General features: G+C 37.6%; 1 long non-coding RNA gene across 1 annotated transcript; it reads left to right on the top strand.

Annotated features, from left to right (window-relative positions):
- The first annotated feature begins 18,965 nt into the window (after nt 1-18,965).
- Nucleotides 18,966-21,114, top strand: LOC141361457 (uncharacterized). Its single transcript, XR_012367540.1, has 2 exons — nt 18,966-19,835; nt 20,352-21,114. It is a non-coding gene; the product is annotated as an uncharacterized lncRNA (long non-coding RNA).
- Nucleotides 21,115-21,410: the final 296 nt, after the last annotated feature.

The raw sequence follows: 21,410 nt of genomic DNA, 5'->3' as shown, positions 1-21,410 counted from the left end.
GATCAACTGATGACATACTAGAAAAGATGTGAAAATAGTATCACACTATGCTTCGGGTTGGGAATATAGCACATGTGTAAAAATAACTTTGCTATCTGTGTAATGCTGCATTGGTCAATGGTAATGTGTGTATGAGCAATATTCAGGTGCCCAGATATTTCACAAAGGTTGTTATAACTTCCAAACTGGTCTCACAACCTTCTGTTGAACCAAGTATGTGATAATGGAGTTATCTTGACAACCTTTGGCTGGTGTAAATCTGCATTGTGTTATGCATATTAGCATATGACTTGAGTTAGTAACTTTTAGCAGTTCACTCAGACGGCCTGGGACTGGAGATGAAGAATGCCTAAGCAAGGCGTTGGATAACATGGGTTCATTGTGAACCTTTGTAACCTTTATACAATTTTGCATTTGAAGAACACCTGAATTTTGCTTCAATAAAGAACAGAAAAAAACAGAAAACTTTTCCAGATTATAGTTATTTTGTACACACCTGGCTTCCAATTGTTCAACTACTGATACAGTGCTCCCGTCCATATATTGCACTCCCTGCATGGCAAACTCATCTCTATTACACAAACACAAATAGAAGAGATTATCACATAATTTGAGACAGAATATCACATAAATACAGTATGCATAACAAAAATTTGAACAGTAATCAATGACAAACTCTCTCACCGTCCGGACAAGGACTGGGAGCCAATGCTAGATAATTGTGGTGGGGAAGGTATCATGGTCCCAGCCTTGAATGGCGTGGAGGTATATTTGTTCGTCTTGTAGCTGTGCAGGCAACAAAGTGAAAAACAAAGCAATAAACTGAAATGATCGTTATAAAATAAAATCCATGAGCACTTACATATTTAGGTTTTTGTGTTAGCATAAAGTCAAGTAAAATTATTCATTAAATACAAAGTGTAGTGTTACTGATACTTCATTCAAGGTGTAATGTCGCCGTATAAACGATCATGTAGAAAATCGAAATATTACTAGAAAACCACTGCCAATTGGAAAGCTAAAGTTCTCCCAGTAAGCATAAATAAAGCCTCCATCGTAATCAAATTATGTCAAAGTTGTCAATAGGATATAAGTGAACATTCACATTCATAACATTGTCTGTAAACAATAATTTACACAAACTTTCGCCCTTCCGTGAGTTTGCTTGATCATGTCCACTTCAGAGCTTATGTTAGCCCAAAGGTTAGTTGCTATAAACCTATTAGTTATATTCACCAAGGTTAGCACTGGCTGCATAATTCTAACGTGAGCTAATTTCATCGTTGTGTTGGTAGGTTATAAAGAAAAAACAAATTGAAGTTACGCACCTGTCCAGCAAAAACAGAGCCACCTGTACATCGGATTGGAAGCCCTTCTGCCCGCGGAGTTCTCCCCACCTTTCAAAGGCTTTTCCGATGTAAATCCGGGACTTCGAACGTTCCTTTTCCTTTTCTGCCAACTTTGCCCTTTGTTCAGCGGAACGTCGTCTCTTTGGCCGTGTATCGGCCATATCCAAATTTCAGATTTTATAGTCACCGTCTACGAGAGTTATCCTGACCTCACGCTTTTCCCTTCTCCAGTCCTCACACCCCGTTCATGTGCACGCGCACTAATTCCCCAAAACCCACCCCCAAATCCTTCTTGTCGTTTATTGGCTGGAACTTGTTTGTTATGCTTCGTTGGGTTAGGTTTGGCCATTTTGTTATTATTGCAGTTTGTGAAGCCTGCGCTGTCTACTGAGACCGCTTTTTTTACAGTGTTATCAGGGAACGGGTAGCTAACAGATAGTGAGGAGATGTTTGCTGTATGTAACAAAAAATGTTTTATGGCCTAAAACGCATCAATTCGCTTAGAGCGCCTTTAAAGTATTATTAACTTGTGCAGCATTGCACTGTCTCTCCCTGCAAGCTTTATACTTGTCTTGACTCATTACCATAGATAGGGGTACTGATTGATAGAGGTTTTGGGATACTATGTTATGTTTACAAGCTGATATTCACTTTGAAAACTGTTTCTCTTTAGGCAGAGATTGTTTTTTTCATGTTGTAGTTCTGTTGTCTCTTACACTGTACAATAAATGTTCATTCTGACATTTCAGCAGACATCCTATTAAAATGTATGTATATGGTCCTTGTGGTTGTGGAGATATTCAACATTTATTGTTGGCATGTCGAGTTGAACAGGAAACCAAAAAATTGGCCTGAAATTGCATGTACAAGTAAAAAAAATTCAGCTTGACAACCACCCTAATATCTTGCCCATGGGTGTCTTCTAACTAAAAAATAAGATGACAGCTTGTACTAAAACATGTCCGCAAAAGTCTTAACGGAAGCCCTTTTCAGAATTGGCCCCCCTGACTAAAATACGAAACAGATTTTTCAGAAAACACGTGTCAATGTTATGGGCCTAATTAGGAAGTATTATGATGAGTGTCACGGTAATGTCCATATGGCATAAATGTACAGCTGTAAGATAATACAACGTGTTTAAGTTAACATTTTGTTTATAGCTACATTTAAGCAGAGACAGTAAATGTTTAAGGAACGTACTGACAGGCCCCCCTCACAAAGTACATAGGGTCCAGGATCGGCCCTGCTCTTTGCAATAAAGAAACTCTCCGATATAGGCAGAATAGAAGGATCATGTAGAAGAGCTTCATGTAGAGGCCTGAAATGTTTTTAAGAAATGGGCTGAGTCAGGCAAAAGCAGGCATGGCCCCTTGTTTGAGAATAAGAAAAGCACTATCTGCACCATGAGTCTCATAACCGCGTTGCAGATTGGTGTGTTAGCTACAGTAGGCTACTGATCAGTAAAAGCAAGTGAAATATCTTGAGATGAAGGAAAATATGCTTTTATCCTTACAAAATCACCCTTAAGGTATTTAATTGATGAATAAATAAAGGTTAAGAAGATTGGACCAGAGCGACCAACGGAGTCAAATAATTTGTGTGCTCCACCACTTCTCATGCCAAACGAGGCTGGCTAGCTGGATATCATGTAAGTCCTGAGTTTTATTTTTTTCCCCTGTTTGCTAGACTGCACAAAATTTTGTGGCGCGTTTGAGCTGCCGTTGCGTGGATAATGAGAGCTCATATATAATCCGGTATATTCCGTGGCTTGGTCAACCTTGAAACGAGACAACGAGAAAACAACTGTGTTTAAGAGAACTTCAAGAACCATGTAGAATGAGCTGTTGGACTGTAAGTAAAAAATTGGCTATTGCTATAAAAGCAAAAAGAAATGTATTAACCTGTGATTAGGCAACTTTAGTGTCTCTTTTTGTGTGTGTTTGGTCGCGTTAACCAAAAAGTCTTTGACAGAATTTTTTTAAGCAGGGAAAAGGAAATTCTGAACGCCATTTTGGCAGATTGCACATACTACTTAACTTGAGAATGTAATTCCTAGTCATGTCCGGTCGGTGGCAGTGTGTTGCTCAAATGACGCCCTGGTTTCTAAACATTCTCGCGATATTTTGATGTCTTACACGGATTGGTTTGCACATGGCTGCTGAAGTTAAACACTACAGGAGCACTGCAACCAGACGCCTGTCTAAGGACACAAAATCTAATGACAAGACTCTGCATTAATCTGCCTTCATGCGTTTATTACACAAGATGGTTTCTTCAGATGAGTTTAGTTCAATTCATATTTTTACACGTTTATTGATATTTTAATCGCAGTAGTATTTCGTTATTTGATTTGTTCATATTTGCCTGTTCAGCATAAAGATTTTGAGTTTGTTTGCACCCCCCAATTTTTTTTAGCACCAGCCGCCACTGATCAAGATGCAGCACACTAAATCCTGACACGTTGCAGCTTTAAAACCACACACTTGCTTTATCACCCTTCATGCAGTTTGTACACATCCACAAGATCGTTCTGACACAACCTTATCTGACAGTGACTACAAACTTTTTGTTGATGCTTCTGAAAAATGTGATGAACACACAGGCCAAAACAGAGCATATTTGCAGTTACTGTTAACCCTCTGGGGTCTAAGGGGTTTTTAGGGCCCTAGGGAAGTTTTGACATGCACTGACATTTGTGCTTTTTTCAGTTGCTTAAAAACATATAAATGGCAAAAGTCTCATAACACTGTATTTAACACAAACTGGGCTACAATATTATATGATCAATATATATGTACATGTTTGTATTTTTGAGAGAAAAATGTTTATGCGTGGTTTTTGAAAATGCAACATTTTTTAAGTCACTGATATAAGTCCGCAAAACTCATTCTAAACATGTTTTCCCAAGACTTTTCAAAACAGGATCTAGTATTCTAAAGTTTTTTCTTCAAAATGATGTGAAAATCATTTGGCCTACTCATTCACATAAAGCAATATATTGATTTACAATTTCTAAGACACTTTTTCCTGGGAAAGGCTGTATGCGTGGAGATGGGATAGCTCCTGAATAATCAGTGATTGACAGCTGAGGAACAAAAGATTTGCATAATGTTCAACACTGTAGTAAAACCATGATAAGGTTTACTTGGGAATTTATAACAAAAAATTATATATATAATGTGTGTATATAGCAGTAAACAGCTCGAAATAAAAACCGCCTATCTTTGTCTGGACTCTTATTTGTGTTTTTGTAATCATTTTAGTAGAAACACAACAAGGGACAAGTGTGTAAAAACTTATCAATGTTTGTTTACAGCCGCCGCCATTGCTACCTCACGTGTTGATCATGAAAGCAGTGAATGTGTGCACACGCGAGTGATTCTGTGTTTAATAAACTTGCTGTGCGGAGATTTGCGCTTAGACGCAACTAAATAAGGATTGTACTGTTTGCAATCGTGTATTTTATAAGAATACCAAAACCGCGTAGAGTTTCCTGACACGTGTGTTGGGTTTATGTGTGTTCCCCTCGCGTGAAATGTTTGACGGAAGAACAAAGACAACACTCGCGTCTAGAGATACTGACACACATACGCAAGTAAATAAGGATTTAGATGTCATGTTTGGTGCATTCGGATGAAACAATAAGGAATGGAGAGACTGGATTGTGGATTGCGTATCCATTGACTGCAGGAGGCACGAGTTATGCATATGGATGTTTCTGCTCGTTCACATCAATGGCGCGGGGGTGTGGGGATCTCATCTCATTACAGATAATCAGGTAACTTGAGATAGACGGTACTTCTCCTCCTTCTCATACAGTTTACACCGAATGACAATATATGTTTTCGATCTCACTTACATCTTTAAAAGCTGACATTCCAAGCATTATGTAGACGTTTATCTTTTGTTTCTATGACATGTATTCGTTAAGTTACAGTTTATTTTTCTGACGCGTTTGAGAAAAGACTTCACTGAGGGAGAGAGAACAAAACGTGCATCATGTTTATTTTCTTAATTTTGCGAAAAGCACAACATTCTGTTTTTATTGGGAGTGGACAGAAAAAAACTAGACACTTTAACATTTTAAATGATGTATAAATCATATCTGTATGTCCAAAATCAGCAGAGTTATCTAAGTCTCTTTGCGGAGTGAGCCGACCCCAGAGTGTTAACACAATTCTTCTTTCTAAACCCTTATCTTCACACCTCTCTGCACAGGCAACCGAGCTTGTTGCACTGACAGGGATTAACAAGCTGTCACAATCTACAAAGATTCATGACTTTAGTGCTCTCGGAAAAACAGAAACTTTCTTGAATCAAATGAAAAACCATCATAGTCCAATGATTTCTGACTTACTTGAGCCTATAAGCTTCCAAACCCATTATTGTTTGTAAATGTGCAGCAAAGACTAACAGAGTTGATTTTATCTACACAGGAAATTACATGGCTGACATAGATGCAAAGGCAATTTTGTTTCTTTACAGGTTTTTTTTCGATTGCTAAACGACAGTGAGCACAACTGGAGCTACATGTGCAAAACTCTAACTACAGTCTGCTCTAAGTCACCTGAGCTAAACTGTACATATCACCTGCAAAACTCACTACAAGCAACACAACTCTTAACACATGACTCAAAACAGCTCAGTGCAGCCAAACACTAAACACAACCCTCACTGAGATAACACACACTGTCACTCAGAACACACTGAGAGGAAAGACACTAACATCAAACACCAATACAGAAAATACAAACTTTCATCTTTACAGTTTGAACAATTTCAGTGACTTCATACAAAGTTATATTTTCTTCAAAGAATGATTTGTTTACTTATTGATTTATCACATGATTTATTGAAATTTTTAGACCAGAACAATTCTTTAAGGTAAATGAAAATTAGCAGTTTGCTTCAATAGTCTGTAGTAATTTATGTAATTATAGTATTGAGGAAAAAAAGGTAGAAACTTAAAGTACATACTGTAATTTGAACAAATAATTGAGGGGCTAATCTTGGCTCTCTTTAGCGTCAGGCCACTACCTCCCACCCTTGTCCCTCCACAAACCCGTCTTCCTTGTTCCATTTCCAAAATTAGTCTTTCTGAGCTCTTCCTATCATATTTATATAAAAAGTAATATTATATATAAATGAAATATATATATGAAATTGGAATTTATATTTATATGAAATTGCAGTAAGCAGTGTTTGAAAGGCACAAGTCTGAAATCAATTGTGTTTTGAATGTGTGGTTCACAGTTTTGACAGCAGTGTGTTAGCATTTGAACAAAGTGCTGTAAATCCACAGTGTTGTGCAGGTTGTGGTTAAAGTCATGGGATAAGTGTGTAGAGTTTTGAAAACTGTGTTCAAGCAATGAAAAACCAACTAGAGTTTGGTCCACATGAACTGCTGCTGTGCAGACTGTAGTTAGAGTTTTGCACATGTGACTCCAGTTGTGCCCACTGTCGTTTAGGCCGTTGATTAAAACAAACTTAACTTCCCCTTCTCTTTCGTTACAGAGCATGCAGTCTATCGCCACAAATAGCGAAAGGGACATCTGGAAGCGCTCTGGTTTTGCATTTGTCGAAGACATTTGGGTTGATATCTACCCTGTTAACCAAAATATTTATTTCCAAATTATACTTAATGTATCATTGCTCACAGGGCCGGAGTGGGACTCATTTTCAGCCCTGGAGTTTCATGCCTTAGACCGGCCCACTTTAGTTCACGACTGACTATTAAAATAATATCTTTAAACCCTCAGTAGTATAAGTCTGCAGTAGTGCACTGTTCTCTGCAGCCTTGCAATTCACTGTATTTTTCAAATATATAATTTCATATTCCGTGCAAATGCAGTAAACAATTATAATTTTTGCCATAATTATGCAGCCCTACCATAAGACCATAATATTACTAAAGTAAACTTATTCAAAAACTAAAGGAAACAAATGTGTTTGTATTTTTCTCTATATTTCTATTTCTAAAAAATGGTGAGTCTTGAGATTAACTGTTGGGTTGATAACGTTTGGAAACCCCTGATATACAATACACAAGCAAGATTTATCAAGTAGGCCTATGCATTGGAAACAAATGGAAATAATCTGTATCTTTTTTTTAGTACTTAGATCATGTCTATTGCTAAATAACGTAGGCCTACATTGTGTTAAAAAAAAGAAAACATCATGGATATACTTTTGAAACTAATGAGTTTTGCATCAAATAGATTTTTGTTCCTCTTGCAATAAACGATGAATAATGACTATTCATAGAGAATTCATCTATGACTTGGATAAAAAAAATACGTTTAGAGGCCAGCCCGTTTGTATTAAGACGCGCTCAAGTTTATTTAAAATATAATAGACGCGCGGCCGGCAAGCGCACTCAAACGACGCGCTCAAGTTTATTTTAAATATAGACGCGCGGCCGGCAAGCGCAATCAATATAGACGCGTCTGAAACAAAACTCGTGTTCAAGTAAGCGCTTTGAAAACCAGAAGACAGCGGCACGTCCTGCGTTTCCCATGCGTTTTAGATGTCAATGAACCCTAATGCAAGAATTCTTCCAATAAGTGGTCGGGACTCGGGACACAATCATCCCGGTGGCATGACAACACCGGCCCTCGTGGCCAAAAAAAAAACAGACCGGCCCACCGGGAATCCTCCCGGTTCTCCCTATGGTCAATCCGGGCCTGATTGCTCATATCATAACTTATCTGGGAGAGCAGTAAAAACAAAAAATGAAACAATCCTAAATAAAGTGTTTTGAAGACATGAGGCTATCATGGGTAAAAGTCCTACACACTGTGTTCATTTACATGAAAATTAGAAAACAGGTCAAGGACAAACCTTTCTTTGGCAGGCCTGCATTTATGTGAATAAGAACAAGAGAACAACAATTTCCCTTCAACAGATGTGTTAGAGCGCATAACATGTTGAATTATTGCCAGGAAATGTCTTCTCTGTTTGTCTAATGTTTGTGTGCAGGGTAGAGCTGTTCAATTGAGATCTGCAGATATAAAATCTGGTGACTTTGTGGTAATAAGAGACCTGAGAAGGAAGCATTAGTAGGCCAAGAGATGGCAAGGGCAGATGTGGAAAGAGTGATACAATATTCTGCTCAAGTTAAAGTACTCTTACTTTAATAATAGTTCACTTAAGTACAATAAATAAAATAAAAAGCTTTGTAAAAAATTGGCTATAATTATGCAGCTGGTTGCCAGTAACTTGCTGTAGAAGATAAAGACTGAAAATGTTTCATGTTCATTTAACTTTGAACAAACTGTTGCCAGTAAATAACATAAATGTCAAATCTACAGTAAGTTACTGGCAGCTAGTTGCCAGTAATACTGTAATTTCTACATAATTTTTTTACAGTGCAAGAAACATTTATGGAATTGTTTTTGTGAACTTTTGAGTCAAAAATATGAGGTCAGCAGCTAGTAAATACAATAACTATAGTTAGGTTGTAATTGATTTATTGCTGGTACCATATGTGTGTGTGTGTGTGTGTGTGTGTGTGTGTGTGTGTGTGTGTGTGTGTGTGTGCGCGCGCGCTATTACGGGTTAACCGAAGTGTAATGTAAGAGCACGAGATCCATCTCCAGAACAAAAGTAAAACTGTAAGACATCGTCTATTTGAGTTAAAAACACAAAATCTAATGACAAGAGTCTGCATTGATTTAATTAAATTCAGATTTTTTACACATCTGTTGCTATTTTAATCACAATAGTATTTTGTGATTTGATTTGTTCATATTTGCTGGTTCAGCACAAAGTTTGCGTGTTTTATCATCTCAGCTGTCTGTCACTGCGAGATCATTCATTAATCTGCTTCATATGATGTTACAGTTTTTTTCAATTGCTGAACGACAGTGAGCACAACTGGAGCTACCAAAAGTCACCTGAGCACAACTCTTAACACATGACTCAAAACAGCTCAGTGCAGCCAAACACTATACACAACCCTCACTAAGGTTGTTTTCACATATGTTGGTGCGCACCGTGGTGCGGCCTCGGAGCGCACCAAAATACATTGTATCATTTTTCAGTTAGTGCGGTCCGTGTTCACATATATATATATATTTTTTACTTTACTTGAAATGCCGCACCGTACACCATGTGACAACGGTCAGCGCTGTCATTGGTCTCTGACAGCTCTTACCGTCTCATGACCACCCCCACGTTTCCACGACAACCAGCCTGACAGGGAGAGCGCAGCTATCAAGATGTGGAGATAAACGATGCACGTCTTTGTGAAGTTTCTTTGCTTTAACGCGAAATTGCGTAGCTGTTCTATTAAAGCCTTTCTCACGGAGCCGTTTGCTAAAAAGCCCGTAATGTCACTATTTGTGTGTGGAGGACAGCTATGCATTTATAAAATCATCAGCTCAAACGTAAAGGAGACAGCGAATCTCTATGCAACGGACCAGGATTGGCTTGTTTGTTGTTAACCCACAATGTAACACCCGGCTCACGTCACAACGGAAGCCCAGTGGCTCAAACATGTGGAGAACTTCCTGTATTTGGTTCGGCCCGAGGTCCAGCAGTGTTCACACCACAGGTGGGTCGCCCCAGAGTTCGGCAACAGCCGCTCCGAGACCACCTGTTTAGAGCGGTCTCGGAGCGGCCGTTTAGTGCGCACCCGAGTGCGGCTGTTGTGTTCACACTGACCCAAACGAACCGTACTCGGAGCGACACGTCATTTGAGCCGACCTAAACAGTGTATATGTGAAAACACCCTAAGATAGCCTAACACACACTGTCACTCACAACACACTGAGAGGAAAAACACTAGCATCAAACACCAATACAGAAAATATAAACTTTTTATCTTTACAGTTTCAACAATTTCAGTGACTTCAGACAAAGTAATGTTTTTATCAAAGAATTATTTATTGATTGATTTATCACATGATTTATTAATTTTTTTAGAACATCATAATTCTTTAAGGTAAATGAAAATTAGCAGTTTGCTTCAGTAATTTACGGAATTACAGTAATGAGGAAAAAAAAGGTAGAAACTAAAAGTACTTGGAAGGTAATATTTTATATATATGAAATATATATATATGAAATTGGAATTTATATTTATATGAAATTGCAATCAGCAGTGTTTTAAAGGCACAAGTCTGAAATAAATTCTGTTTTGAATGTAGGGTTCACAGTTTTGAGAGCAGTGTGTTAGCATTTGAACAAAGTGCTGTAAATCCACAGTGTTGTGCAGGTTGTGGTTAAAGTCATGCGATAAGTGTGTAAAGTTTTGAAAACTGTGTTCAAGCAATGAAAAATGAACTAGAGTTTGGTCCACATGAACTGCTGCTGTGCAGACTGTAGTTAGAGTTTTGCACATGTGACTCCAGTTGTGCCCACTGTCGTTTAGCAATCGAAAAAAACTGTAAACATGTAAAATGATGCGCGGTCTCTGTTCATATGCTCTCTTCACAAATAAATGAACACATTTGAGCTTGAATGCTCGTCTTTTAAGTTCATGATTAAAAATTAACAGGTGAACGAAAACAATTATTATCATTAAAACATGAAATGACGGATAATTGACTATGACGGGATTTTTAAAAGTGAAAAAGTCTAACGCAACCTGTTTGTGTGTGTTTGTGTGTGTGTGTGTGTGTGTGTGTGTGTGTGTGTGTGTGTGTGTGTGTGTGTGTATGATTACTGTACCATAGTTCATTACTGATAATAAACCTACATTATACTCAGATTTACAGATTCATAGTACATTTATTCATGCTTTAGTTGACTTCAATAGTAACATTTTAGCATTTTAGTTAGGCAGTAATGATATTTATCACCTGATAAACGGCTATTTACAGACCTGCATTACTACAGTAAAAGTTTAAAGAGTAACTAAACCCCGCTTAGAGCCTGACTCCACCCACTGGCAATATTTGAAAAATGCAAGAAAACAGACCCCAACAGAGATAGAGGGGACGAACTGAGCTTGTACCAAGTGTGTGGTGAGATTGTAACAAGGGCGTGGTGAGCTTGAACCTGCTTACGTCACAAGTTATTTTTTGGACCCAACATCCAATAAAAAATTCAACTGCAGTAGCCACCGTTCAACCTGAAGAGGGCAGCACTCAGACGTGTTTAGACCATATATTGTAGTATTGAAACACTTTATATCCAAATGTCAAAAAACTTACTAAAATCAACAAACAGCACTAATAAACCATCATTCTTACAGATCATTAACTAAAAAAAGTTGGTTTAGGGTTTAGTTACTCTTTACTTTCAAGTTTGTATGCTCCCCCAAATATTTTTTAGCACCAGCCGCCACTGAAGATAACATGTAGCCTGGATTTCCCCATGCAGCCTTGCGCGCAAATTTATTCACGCTGCAAGTCTAGCATGGAAACTATGGCCCTTTTTTGCCCCTGAAATATCACAGAACGGGGAGGGGCAGCAAGACGATGACGAAGTCTATGCGACACACCGAAGCAGTTTTGTTATTTTTTATAACACAGACGGAAAGTAACTTTTCAATGCAGCCTTAGTTAGTGTTCTAAGTAGTTTTGAACGCAAGTTTATTTAAAAAAGAGCAACTTTTGGCATTAAACAATTTCATATCCACGAAGGATGTTTGGATATGGCAAGACATAATAACCACAGAGATTTATAGGACCAACCTGCTAGGCATCGTCGTCGACGAGGTACATTTAACTTATAAATGGTAAGTGGTATTTATTAATATCATATTGTCATTATGCCTGAACTGTGTTTGCCACTAAATTGTGTAGCTTTTCAATATCAATATACAATTTATTGCATAGCTTTCAGTGCTGTGTGCACACGAACCGCTATAAGTCATTTACGTTTGAATTGATCTGGTATAATTAAAACGATTGGCTATGAGCTACGTACAGACGCATTTAATAGACATTCGTAGCGAACAATAAACGGCTTTGGGCATTCATAAACCACGCCTCAAATATGAGAAAATTAGCATATGGTTCCCAGATCATGTATCATTCTCTATGAGACTGGTCTGGTGTTAGCCAGGCTATATAACATGCCTTCATCCTGGGATAATTGGGTACAAAACCTGTGTGATGGGGATATTGGTTAATGAACACACTTCCACCAGTGGTAATTGTAATAGTGTTCATTTTGCTGTTTGATCTCTTAGAATTCAACATCTTACACGCTTGATACAGAGAAGGATTAGAACTTCAGTTTCCATAAAAAGGGTAAGATTGGACATACAGTACAAGATCACATTTTTGAGCAGGATGAACAAAATTTCGAAGAGAGTGATGCAAAAGAAATATATTACTTTGAATAACTATCATTGCTTGCAGCTGTCAAACAAAATATCAGTGAGAGATCAGTGAGTAAGATAAATTAAGCAATGTGTGGGTTTACAAAAGAGGAAGTATGAAATGTTTTGCATAGAGAGTTGAGCTCTACCTATAAAACTGAGACAACCTAGAAGGGTCTTGTAAAATTGTTGACCTTTATCAACTTCATACTTAAAAAATATTAAAAGACAAGAATGCAGTCATTCAGAATTTTTTCCACAACAGTGATTTAACCAGGCAGTGTGTTTTTTTCCCCCGCAGATACCCACATGGTGCAGATAATTTTCAACTCATTTAGCAGATAGACGATGCTGATATAAGCAAGAAAAAACTTTAACTTCCGTATTTTTTCTTCACATATTAAGTGTACATAAAATATTGCACAGCTAGTCTTAGGTGTTTTGGAAAAGTTCATTTATTTCAGTAATTCAACTCAAACTGTGAAACTTGTGTATTAAGTTAATTCAATGCACACACATCATTTTTTATCTTAATTGTGATGGTTTTGGCTCACATAAAAAAAACACCAATTCACCATCTCAACAAATTGGAATATGGTGATATGCAAGGCCGCCTTAATGCACGGGCTTACCTGGGCTGAAGCCCAGGGGCCTCCGAAGTTCAGGGGCCTCCCATGTTCACGTTCATGATGAGCTGAAAATGTCATTTTGTTTTGTAACTTGTCAGGTTTTCTGTCAATCACTCTAATTGCACGTTACATGTCTGCTGATTGGTCCCGTGGTAACTTACCGTGAAATAAAATGTTATTTTTCTATTCCGCGTAATGTAATTAAGTGCACGTTGTCAACTTGGCTTTCCTGCATGTTAGACTGAGTTTACTCGCGTTTATATCAGTGCGCAGCTTGAGCGACGTAGTTTGACACGACGTTAGCTCACAGTACAAACATCTGTTGGTTGAGAAAGACGAGAAAGAGACGCAACGGTAAAGGTGCAAGTCTTAGAAAGTAAAGAGCGAAAAGACCATCTCAAATGATCATCCCCTGATAGCACCATTCATATTTATAATCTCCTTATCTTAAGATCTTATATACAGGTATGTTCCCTGTCTGTCTTGTGCATATTCATGCTTGTTCGTTTTACATGCTTATGTATGGATAAATACTAAATACAGTGCATACTATATCTTCCCTACAAAATAAATAACTGTTTAAAAAATAAGATTTTGTCTATAAAGACTTATCTTTTGTTATCATTAATGCATTTTCACTTTAAAACTAACTTTAACTTATTATATTTTTAAAACTGTGCTGAGCATTTGGTTGGTGAGTGGCAATGAATTTTCTGCAAATTTGTATATTCCAAAAACTATATAAACATAAAGCTTATAAATATATACTTTCACACATTTTGGTTTTATGAACACCACAAGTGTGTTTATGCTCAAGTGGGCTTAGTGATATGTTAATAATGATATTATGGTGTTTTCTGGGTCAAAGAGGGGAAACTCCCTGTTGTATGTCTTGAAAGAAACTAATGCATTTTGTGATGTAGATTACCTAGATATTACACTTAAAAAAATCAAACTATAAATTAAAGGGATGGGGGGCCTCCAAAACCTTTCAGCCCCAGGGCCTTACATTATAGGTTAAGGCGGCCCTGGTGATATGGCAATCAGCTAAATAACTTTAAATATCTGCAAAGTTTCTTCTCTGTTTGGTTCACTAGGCTACAAAATCATGGGGAAGACTGATCTAGACAGTTGTCCAGACGACAATGACACCCTTCACTAGGAGGCTAAGCCACATTCATTGCCAAAGAAGCTGGCTGTTCACATAGTGCTGTATCCAAGCATGTTAACAGAAAGTTGAGTGGAAGGAAAAAGTGTGTAGATGCACAACCACAACCACCTGAAAGAACCGCAGCCTTGGGAGGCTTTTCAAGCAAAATCCATTCAAGAATTTGAGTGAACTTCACAAGGAATAGCCACCACATACAGACGTGTCAAGGAATTTGGCTACAGTTGTCGTATTCCTCTTGTTAAGCCCCTCCTGAACCACAGACAATGTCAGAGGCGTCTTACCTGGGCTAAGGAGAAGAACTGAACTTTTGCCCACTGGTCCAAAGTCCTTTTTCAGATAAAAACAAGTTTTGTATTTCATTTGGAAACAAAGGTCCTGGAGTCTGGAGGAAGGGTGGAGAATTAAGCTCATAGGCCAAGTTGCTTGAAGACCAGTGTTACGTTTCCACGATCTGTGATGATTTGAGGTGCAATAATGTCATCTGCTGGTGTTGGTCCACTTTTAAAAACCAATGTCACTGCACCCTTTTACCAATACATTTTAGAGTATGCTTCCTTATGCTTTTACTTATGCTTTTTAAAGGAAAACACCACAGTTTTTCAATATCTTACTACACTGTAAAAAAAATTTGTACTGTGGGAGTGAACCCACAATGACACAGAGAAAACATGCAAACCCCACACAGTGTATGTGTATGTCAATTAAGGGTGCTACTTAAAACTCAAGTTTTAACGCTCCACAAGCATAAGAATACAGTATATATAGACTAGTTATCCTTATTAAAATTAACCATAGTTTTATTGTGGTAAAAGTGTAGTAGCCATGGTTTTACTAAACTAACCATGGTTTAACTATGGTCTTTAAAAGCAATAGTTGTCAAAAACATGGTTATTTTGTGGTTTACTACAGTTAAAACCAAAAACCATGGTTAATTTCCATAAATGTAATTTCTGAAAACAATCACCTTTGGCTAAAAAGACTTTGAATATGATCGTGCAAAAAAAATGGTCAGATTAGCACTGCTAGGATATTCAACATGATCACCACAACCTCAAACATTTAAAGAAGCATGACGAAGGAAATCATTTCATTATTGTTAATTTCACACATTCAATAATGTGTAAACCACTTCTTTCACAATCTTGCAATTTAGTCTACAAATAAACATTTGTGTTAATGATTCATGTTGTTAACACTTTTATAATAAGAATCAGACAAGATTTATTGCAAAGTGTGCTTGCACACACAAGAAAATTTATTTGGTTATTGAAGCCTCCAGTAGGCTACACACATTTAACCCAATAACAAGACATGAAAATAATTTAAAGACAAATGATCAAAAATTGAGCTGAGCTAAACCAAATGGTTATTGAAGTGCACAGAACATACTGGATAACTGCTGTGTAGAACTGGATTAGTAGTTCCTTTGGTAGGTTGAACTTTCTTAGTTGGCGATGGAAGTACAACCTCTGCTGATGTCTTCAGGTCCTGTCTTGAGTGCATTCAATTTTAGGTTACTTGCATCTTCAGAATTGTCAGTAGAGATGTGCTCATTTGTGTAGATCGAGAAGAGCAGTGGGGAGAGAACATATCCCTGAGGAGCTCCAGTGCTAATGGTACTTGTGCTGGATGTAAATTTTCTTTCTTTTAATGGCGGGTGGCACCAACTTTAAGGTGCATTACTGCCACCTACTCTATTGAACTAATTCCTCTATTCCACAGCGCTCATATTTTCCTGTTGGATTTTTATTTATTAATTTTAAGGTTTTATTCATCCTAGTATGTCCCAACCTTAATCTTGTTAAAATAGTTTCCTCTTTTGTGCTTCTTTTGCTTATCCTCACTACTGCTACTTCTTGCTGTATTTCATAAAGTTGATGTCCTGTATTTCCTGTATCCCATTTTTGTTGCCATTCCCTAATAGTATATGCTTCAATTATTGCTTTTCCTTCAGATTTACTAAGTGAAATGGTCATAGATACTCTATCAGATCTAATCAGATACTCTATGTTCGGGCCCATTTCGGAGCTCAGAGCCCTCTCCATGGACAGCATGCCAAATAGGTTTACAAGTTTAATCTATCCAACTTATTTGTAAGTGTGAACTCGTGAATCAGAGTTTAGTTAGTGTTTTGCAAGTAGTTAGCAAAAGGGACCTAGTTACAACTACTTACGTTAATGTAATTATGTAGGTTTCTGAGGTATTTCTACATTTCTGAGTGTATTTTTGATTCTGTAATGTAACTTTTTACTTCTATTGTAATTTTAGGACAAATTGAGCTAAGTAATCTACTTCGCTACTTTAAAAATCACATTTGTTACTGAGTACAGTAATGTTCAAAAAATATTTGTTGATGAGCTTTATTTCTATGATGAAAATGGTAGGCTGCGTGAGTGTATTGGATTCCAGATCCCCTTACAGTTTGTGTTTGCCGACCGGGTGAAGATCAAAGTTAATCTCATCCACAAGGTAGATAGTTTACAATAGACAGCGCTTAATCTGCTGAATTAGTTCTTTGGCAGTTTGTTTAGTATTTCTCCCGGAAATTTATTATTTTGCCCCTGGTCTACTAATATGGCAGTAACACCATCTTTGCAAGTCTGTTTGTCTGATCAAATTATTGAAACCTATCTGATCTAATACAAATACCAGACAACTCAAAAAAACATCATGTATATCTGATTTATACCACATTGGTTGAAAAATGTTCAACAGGTATTATTTTTTGATAAACACCCACCTGACCTGTCAAATGTCTTAAAATAACTACCAGAACAATGTTTGTGGTAAACGTGGTATAGGAGGAATAATAACTCTAGTCCTTTAAATTATTTAAAAATATTGCACACCCGCTATGTAACTCCACTTCACATCGTGCCGCATTACCAATTTGAGTGTGCATTATTTTCAAATAATTCAATTGGTTGTCATCAATAATTCCTTACATAAACACTGGCTAAACAAAAAGTTATAATGATCAGCCCGTGAATGAATGGACACTGAAACTTCTACGTTTGTTAAAACCACCTTTAAAACATTTGACTACAGACAGTGGCTTAAAATAATGTTGTGTAGGCTTGTAATGTCACTTAAAAATAAAACAAATGTGCCCAGCCAGAATTCAATATATTATGCACACGTTACCCTTATATCAGTTTTTTGTTTATAAAGTCAAGTAGTTATAAAGTACACAACCAATTAGTCTCATATTTATACATTAGTACAGTAATAGTGTGTAAATATACTCATGTCCCTCTGAGCTCAGTTAAACAGTCTTCAGCTTCTGTGAAATGTGTGTGCACGCCCTGTGCATGGCCCTTTATATTAATGGAAAACAGAGTGAGGAATAAACAAGACTAAAATATTTTTAAAAAGTTACAATACAAATATTCTGTTTATTTATTGGGTGGCATAAGTAGCACCTCAGAGCACAGTGCACAAGCTGCACATAGGCCTGTGGAATATCACAAACATGAGGGAAGAAATCCATTTAAATTAAACAGTTTTTTATGACAGTTTTCATTAGACTTGTAACGTTGGCAAGCCGAGGCAGGGGATCCAAATGCAAGGTTTTTATTTATAAAACAAAACAAAGTAGAAAACATGATAATCACAGGAACCGGGAACCAACACATTACATTAATTAACAAAGACTAACAAAAGACAACTGAGACACTGGGCAATATACTGAGGGGAAAATCAGCAGAAACCAGAGACCTGGGGCATGTTCAAGTTCAAAATGGTTCTGTTTAAAAAACGTTTTGTCGGGGCTGAACGCAGCCCAGGGTGGAGCTGGAACCCAGGGTGGTGCTCTGGACCTGAAAACGGGGACAGGAGAGGGGCTGGCTTTGTCATGAGATTGGAGAAGTGATAACCAGACATCATAATAAGGCCATGGAGTTCAGAGACAGCCATCTTGGGCAGAGCAGAGAGTTCAGAGCGCTGATGATAGGCCATCTTGGGCAAGGCAGAGAATTCAAAGAGCTCGTGATAGACCATCTTGGGCAGGACAGTGAGACTAGGGAACTCTGAAACAGCCATCTTGGTCATGGCAGAGAGTCTTTGGGAGTCATGCACTGCCATTTTGGCAAGGGCAGAAAGTCTATGGAGCTTGGCCATGGCTGACCTACAGGACACGGGAAACTCAGGGGTGACCATCTCTGCTTTGACAGACTCGCAGGAAATAGGAATACAGGCCTTATGGTCAGGACAGAAAATTCAAGAAACTCAGGCTCAGCCAACATGATCAGGACAGGAAGCTCATGGCCCGGGTTCAGTCTTTTCAGCCATGACAGGAAGTTTACAAGACTCAGGTTCATCCTCTGAGGGAAACGAAGAACAAAAGACAGCTCCCCACACACCACATAGCTGTAGCCATTACAGGCAACACGGAAGACAGGACATACATCAGATGCCATTGGACTAGAGACCACCAGACTAGGGACACCAGATGCCCGCACTGACATCAAAGGAATATCCGTTAGACTCTGAACCAGCCGCCCAGCCAATAATTTCACAGGAAACACTGTAGAAGTGGGCCATCTTGGGAATTGATGCTGATGCACTGGGCTAGATAGAACCTTCTGGATCCATTGTAAGTCAGTCGTTCTGTAACGTTGGCAGGAAGGCAAGCCGAGGATCCAAATGCAATATTTTTATTTATAAAACAAAGTAGATAACACAGAAAACATGATAATCACAGGACCTGAGAACAACAAAAAGACAACTGAGACACTGGGCAATATATACACTGAGGGGAAAACAAGATAACAAGACACACCTGGGAAACAATCAAGAACAATGGCCATTAAGAAACAGAACTACAAAGAACTACAAACATGGGTGACAAAACAGAACTTCAAAATAAAATATATAGACAGTGGAAACACAAGATAGGACTGATCACTACAAGACTGTGTACACTATCTGAAAGTCTTGTCGCTTATCTATTTTGTAGAAACACCTGCTATTAACCTGACTTTTAATTAATCAATTGGTGTTAGAAATAGCTCATATGAAAAGCTAAAACTACGGTGGCCGTCAGGGGTCACTGCCTTGCAATGAAAGAAAACACATGCAAATAGAAAAAACACCAGCAAATCAAGAAAACATCTTCATCAGTTTGACAACACATGCGCTGCAGATATCGCAACACATCCAAATACAGAAACGCGTTGCAAATATCACAACACGACCAAAAACAGAAACGCGTTCCAAATCTCACAACACATCCAAATACAGAAACGCGTTGCAAATTCTTACAACACGACCAAAAACAGAAACGCGTTCCAAATCTCACAACACAACGGAAGTGTTTCAGGGGGGTCACAAAAAGTAATGCACCGGTCTGAGAAGTGTTTTCGGTTTACATTCAATTCGTCCGTGGAGCTTTTGTGAGTTTACATCGATCAAATGTAAGTTTTTCTTGTTTATTTTAATATCCTAATTGCATATTTTTTTAGCCTTTCTATTATTATTAGCCTATAGACTCAAATAACTTGACGAAATACATAATAAACTGTGAAACGTTGTGTTAGCTGGCTTAGTTACACAAATGTCACTAGATAGTGTTCTAGGAGGACAATAAATACCACATTCTTCATTAAAACAAGTAAAAATAACGTGTGTGTGTGTGTGTGTGTGTGTGTACACGTGTGTTTCTATGGGAGGTTTTTGTGCTAATAATAGCTTATTGAACGTCTAACCAAACGTCTTGTGTGTGTGTTTTATTTTCAGGCAGCAAGCATACTGTTTATAACTATATACAATAGTGTTAATTCAAGTTGTTTTTCATATTTTATTTACACATTTATCAGTTTTATATCATCTCTTTTATTATGTCTCAAACTTGTTTATTTTATATTGTGTGCTATGTGATTTTACGAATAGTTAACATAATTATTCTGTATTTTGTCTTTTTATTCTTCTAGGAAAGCTAGAGGACCTGTTTTAACATTGAGGGAATCCTGAGCAGATGCATAGTGTGATATGGTAGCATGATTTAAATGAACTGCAAGAGCCTGTAGAGAGGGATAAAGTCTACTGAGAGGAACACAGTACAGAAAGGAGCCGGTTCCATTGTTAAAATGCCCACTTATACCAAACTGTTTCCACCTACATCCTCTGGCAATACATACAGAAGTGTAAGCTACAGGACGTAAAGATTGAGGAACCGTTTTATCCAGCAGCCCTCAGTGTTCAATATGTCAAAAACATTAATTGACCCCAATATCACTGTCATTATTTTAATCTCTACACAAACATTAGTTTAATACTGCAGGTTTTGATACACATAGTCATAGCCTAGTGGTTAGAGGGTTGGACTTATAACCCGAAAGTTGCCAGTTCCAGTTTCCGTCTCTGCCGGCAGGTTGCGACTGTGATGTCCTTGAACAAGGCACATTAAACCCAATTGCTCCCCGGCCACTGAAGGAATAGCTGCCCACTGCTCCATGTGTGTTCACCATTTACTGGGATGGGTTAAATGCAGAGGTCACATTTTTGAGTATGCGCTGCATACTTGGCAAGCATGTCACACTTACACTGCACAGACAACATTATATTGTATAACAGGTTTCTTTCTAGTTTATTATTTTAATGACAACCACAGTTTAATGTAATGTGGCAATAAAAAGGAAGAATGTCATTGTACAGGTATCTATACATATGAAAATAAAGGCTTTAAACTTCAAATGCATTTTTCATTTGCATATTTAAGAGAGAATATTTAAAATAATTTCTTTGATTCCTTTAAAAACACTCTTTCATTTTAGGGAAGAAAAGGAAACAGCAAGATTTATAATCTTAAAATGTAAGTAATTTGATAAAAATAGAAAATAACCTACCAAGGATGATAGAAAAGAAACAATTTTGTTACTGTATTTGCATATAGCCATGGTATTTGTAGTAAACAAATAGGCAATCAATCAGCTTTACTGCAAGTTTATTAACAGCATTGTCCTTTACGAGAAGTTCTAAGCAGGAATTAA

This window comes from Misgurnus anguillicaudatus, chromosome 24 (assembly GCF_027580225.2).
Source record: "Misgurnus anguillicaudatus chromosome 24, ASM2758022v2, whole genome shotgun sequence".
NCBI classification, from domain to species: Eukaryota; Metazoa; Chordata; class Actinopteri; order Cypriniformes; family Cobitidae; genus Misgurnus; species Misgurnus anguillicaudatus.
The sequence above is the reverse complement of the archived record's forward strand: the minus strand, read 5'-3'. Positions and strand labels throughout refer to the sequence as shown.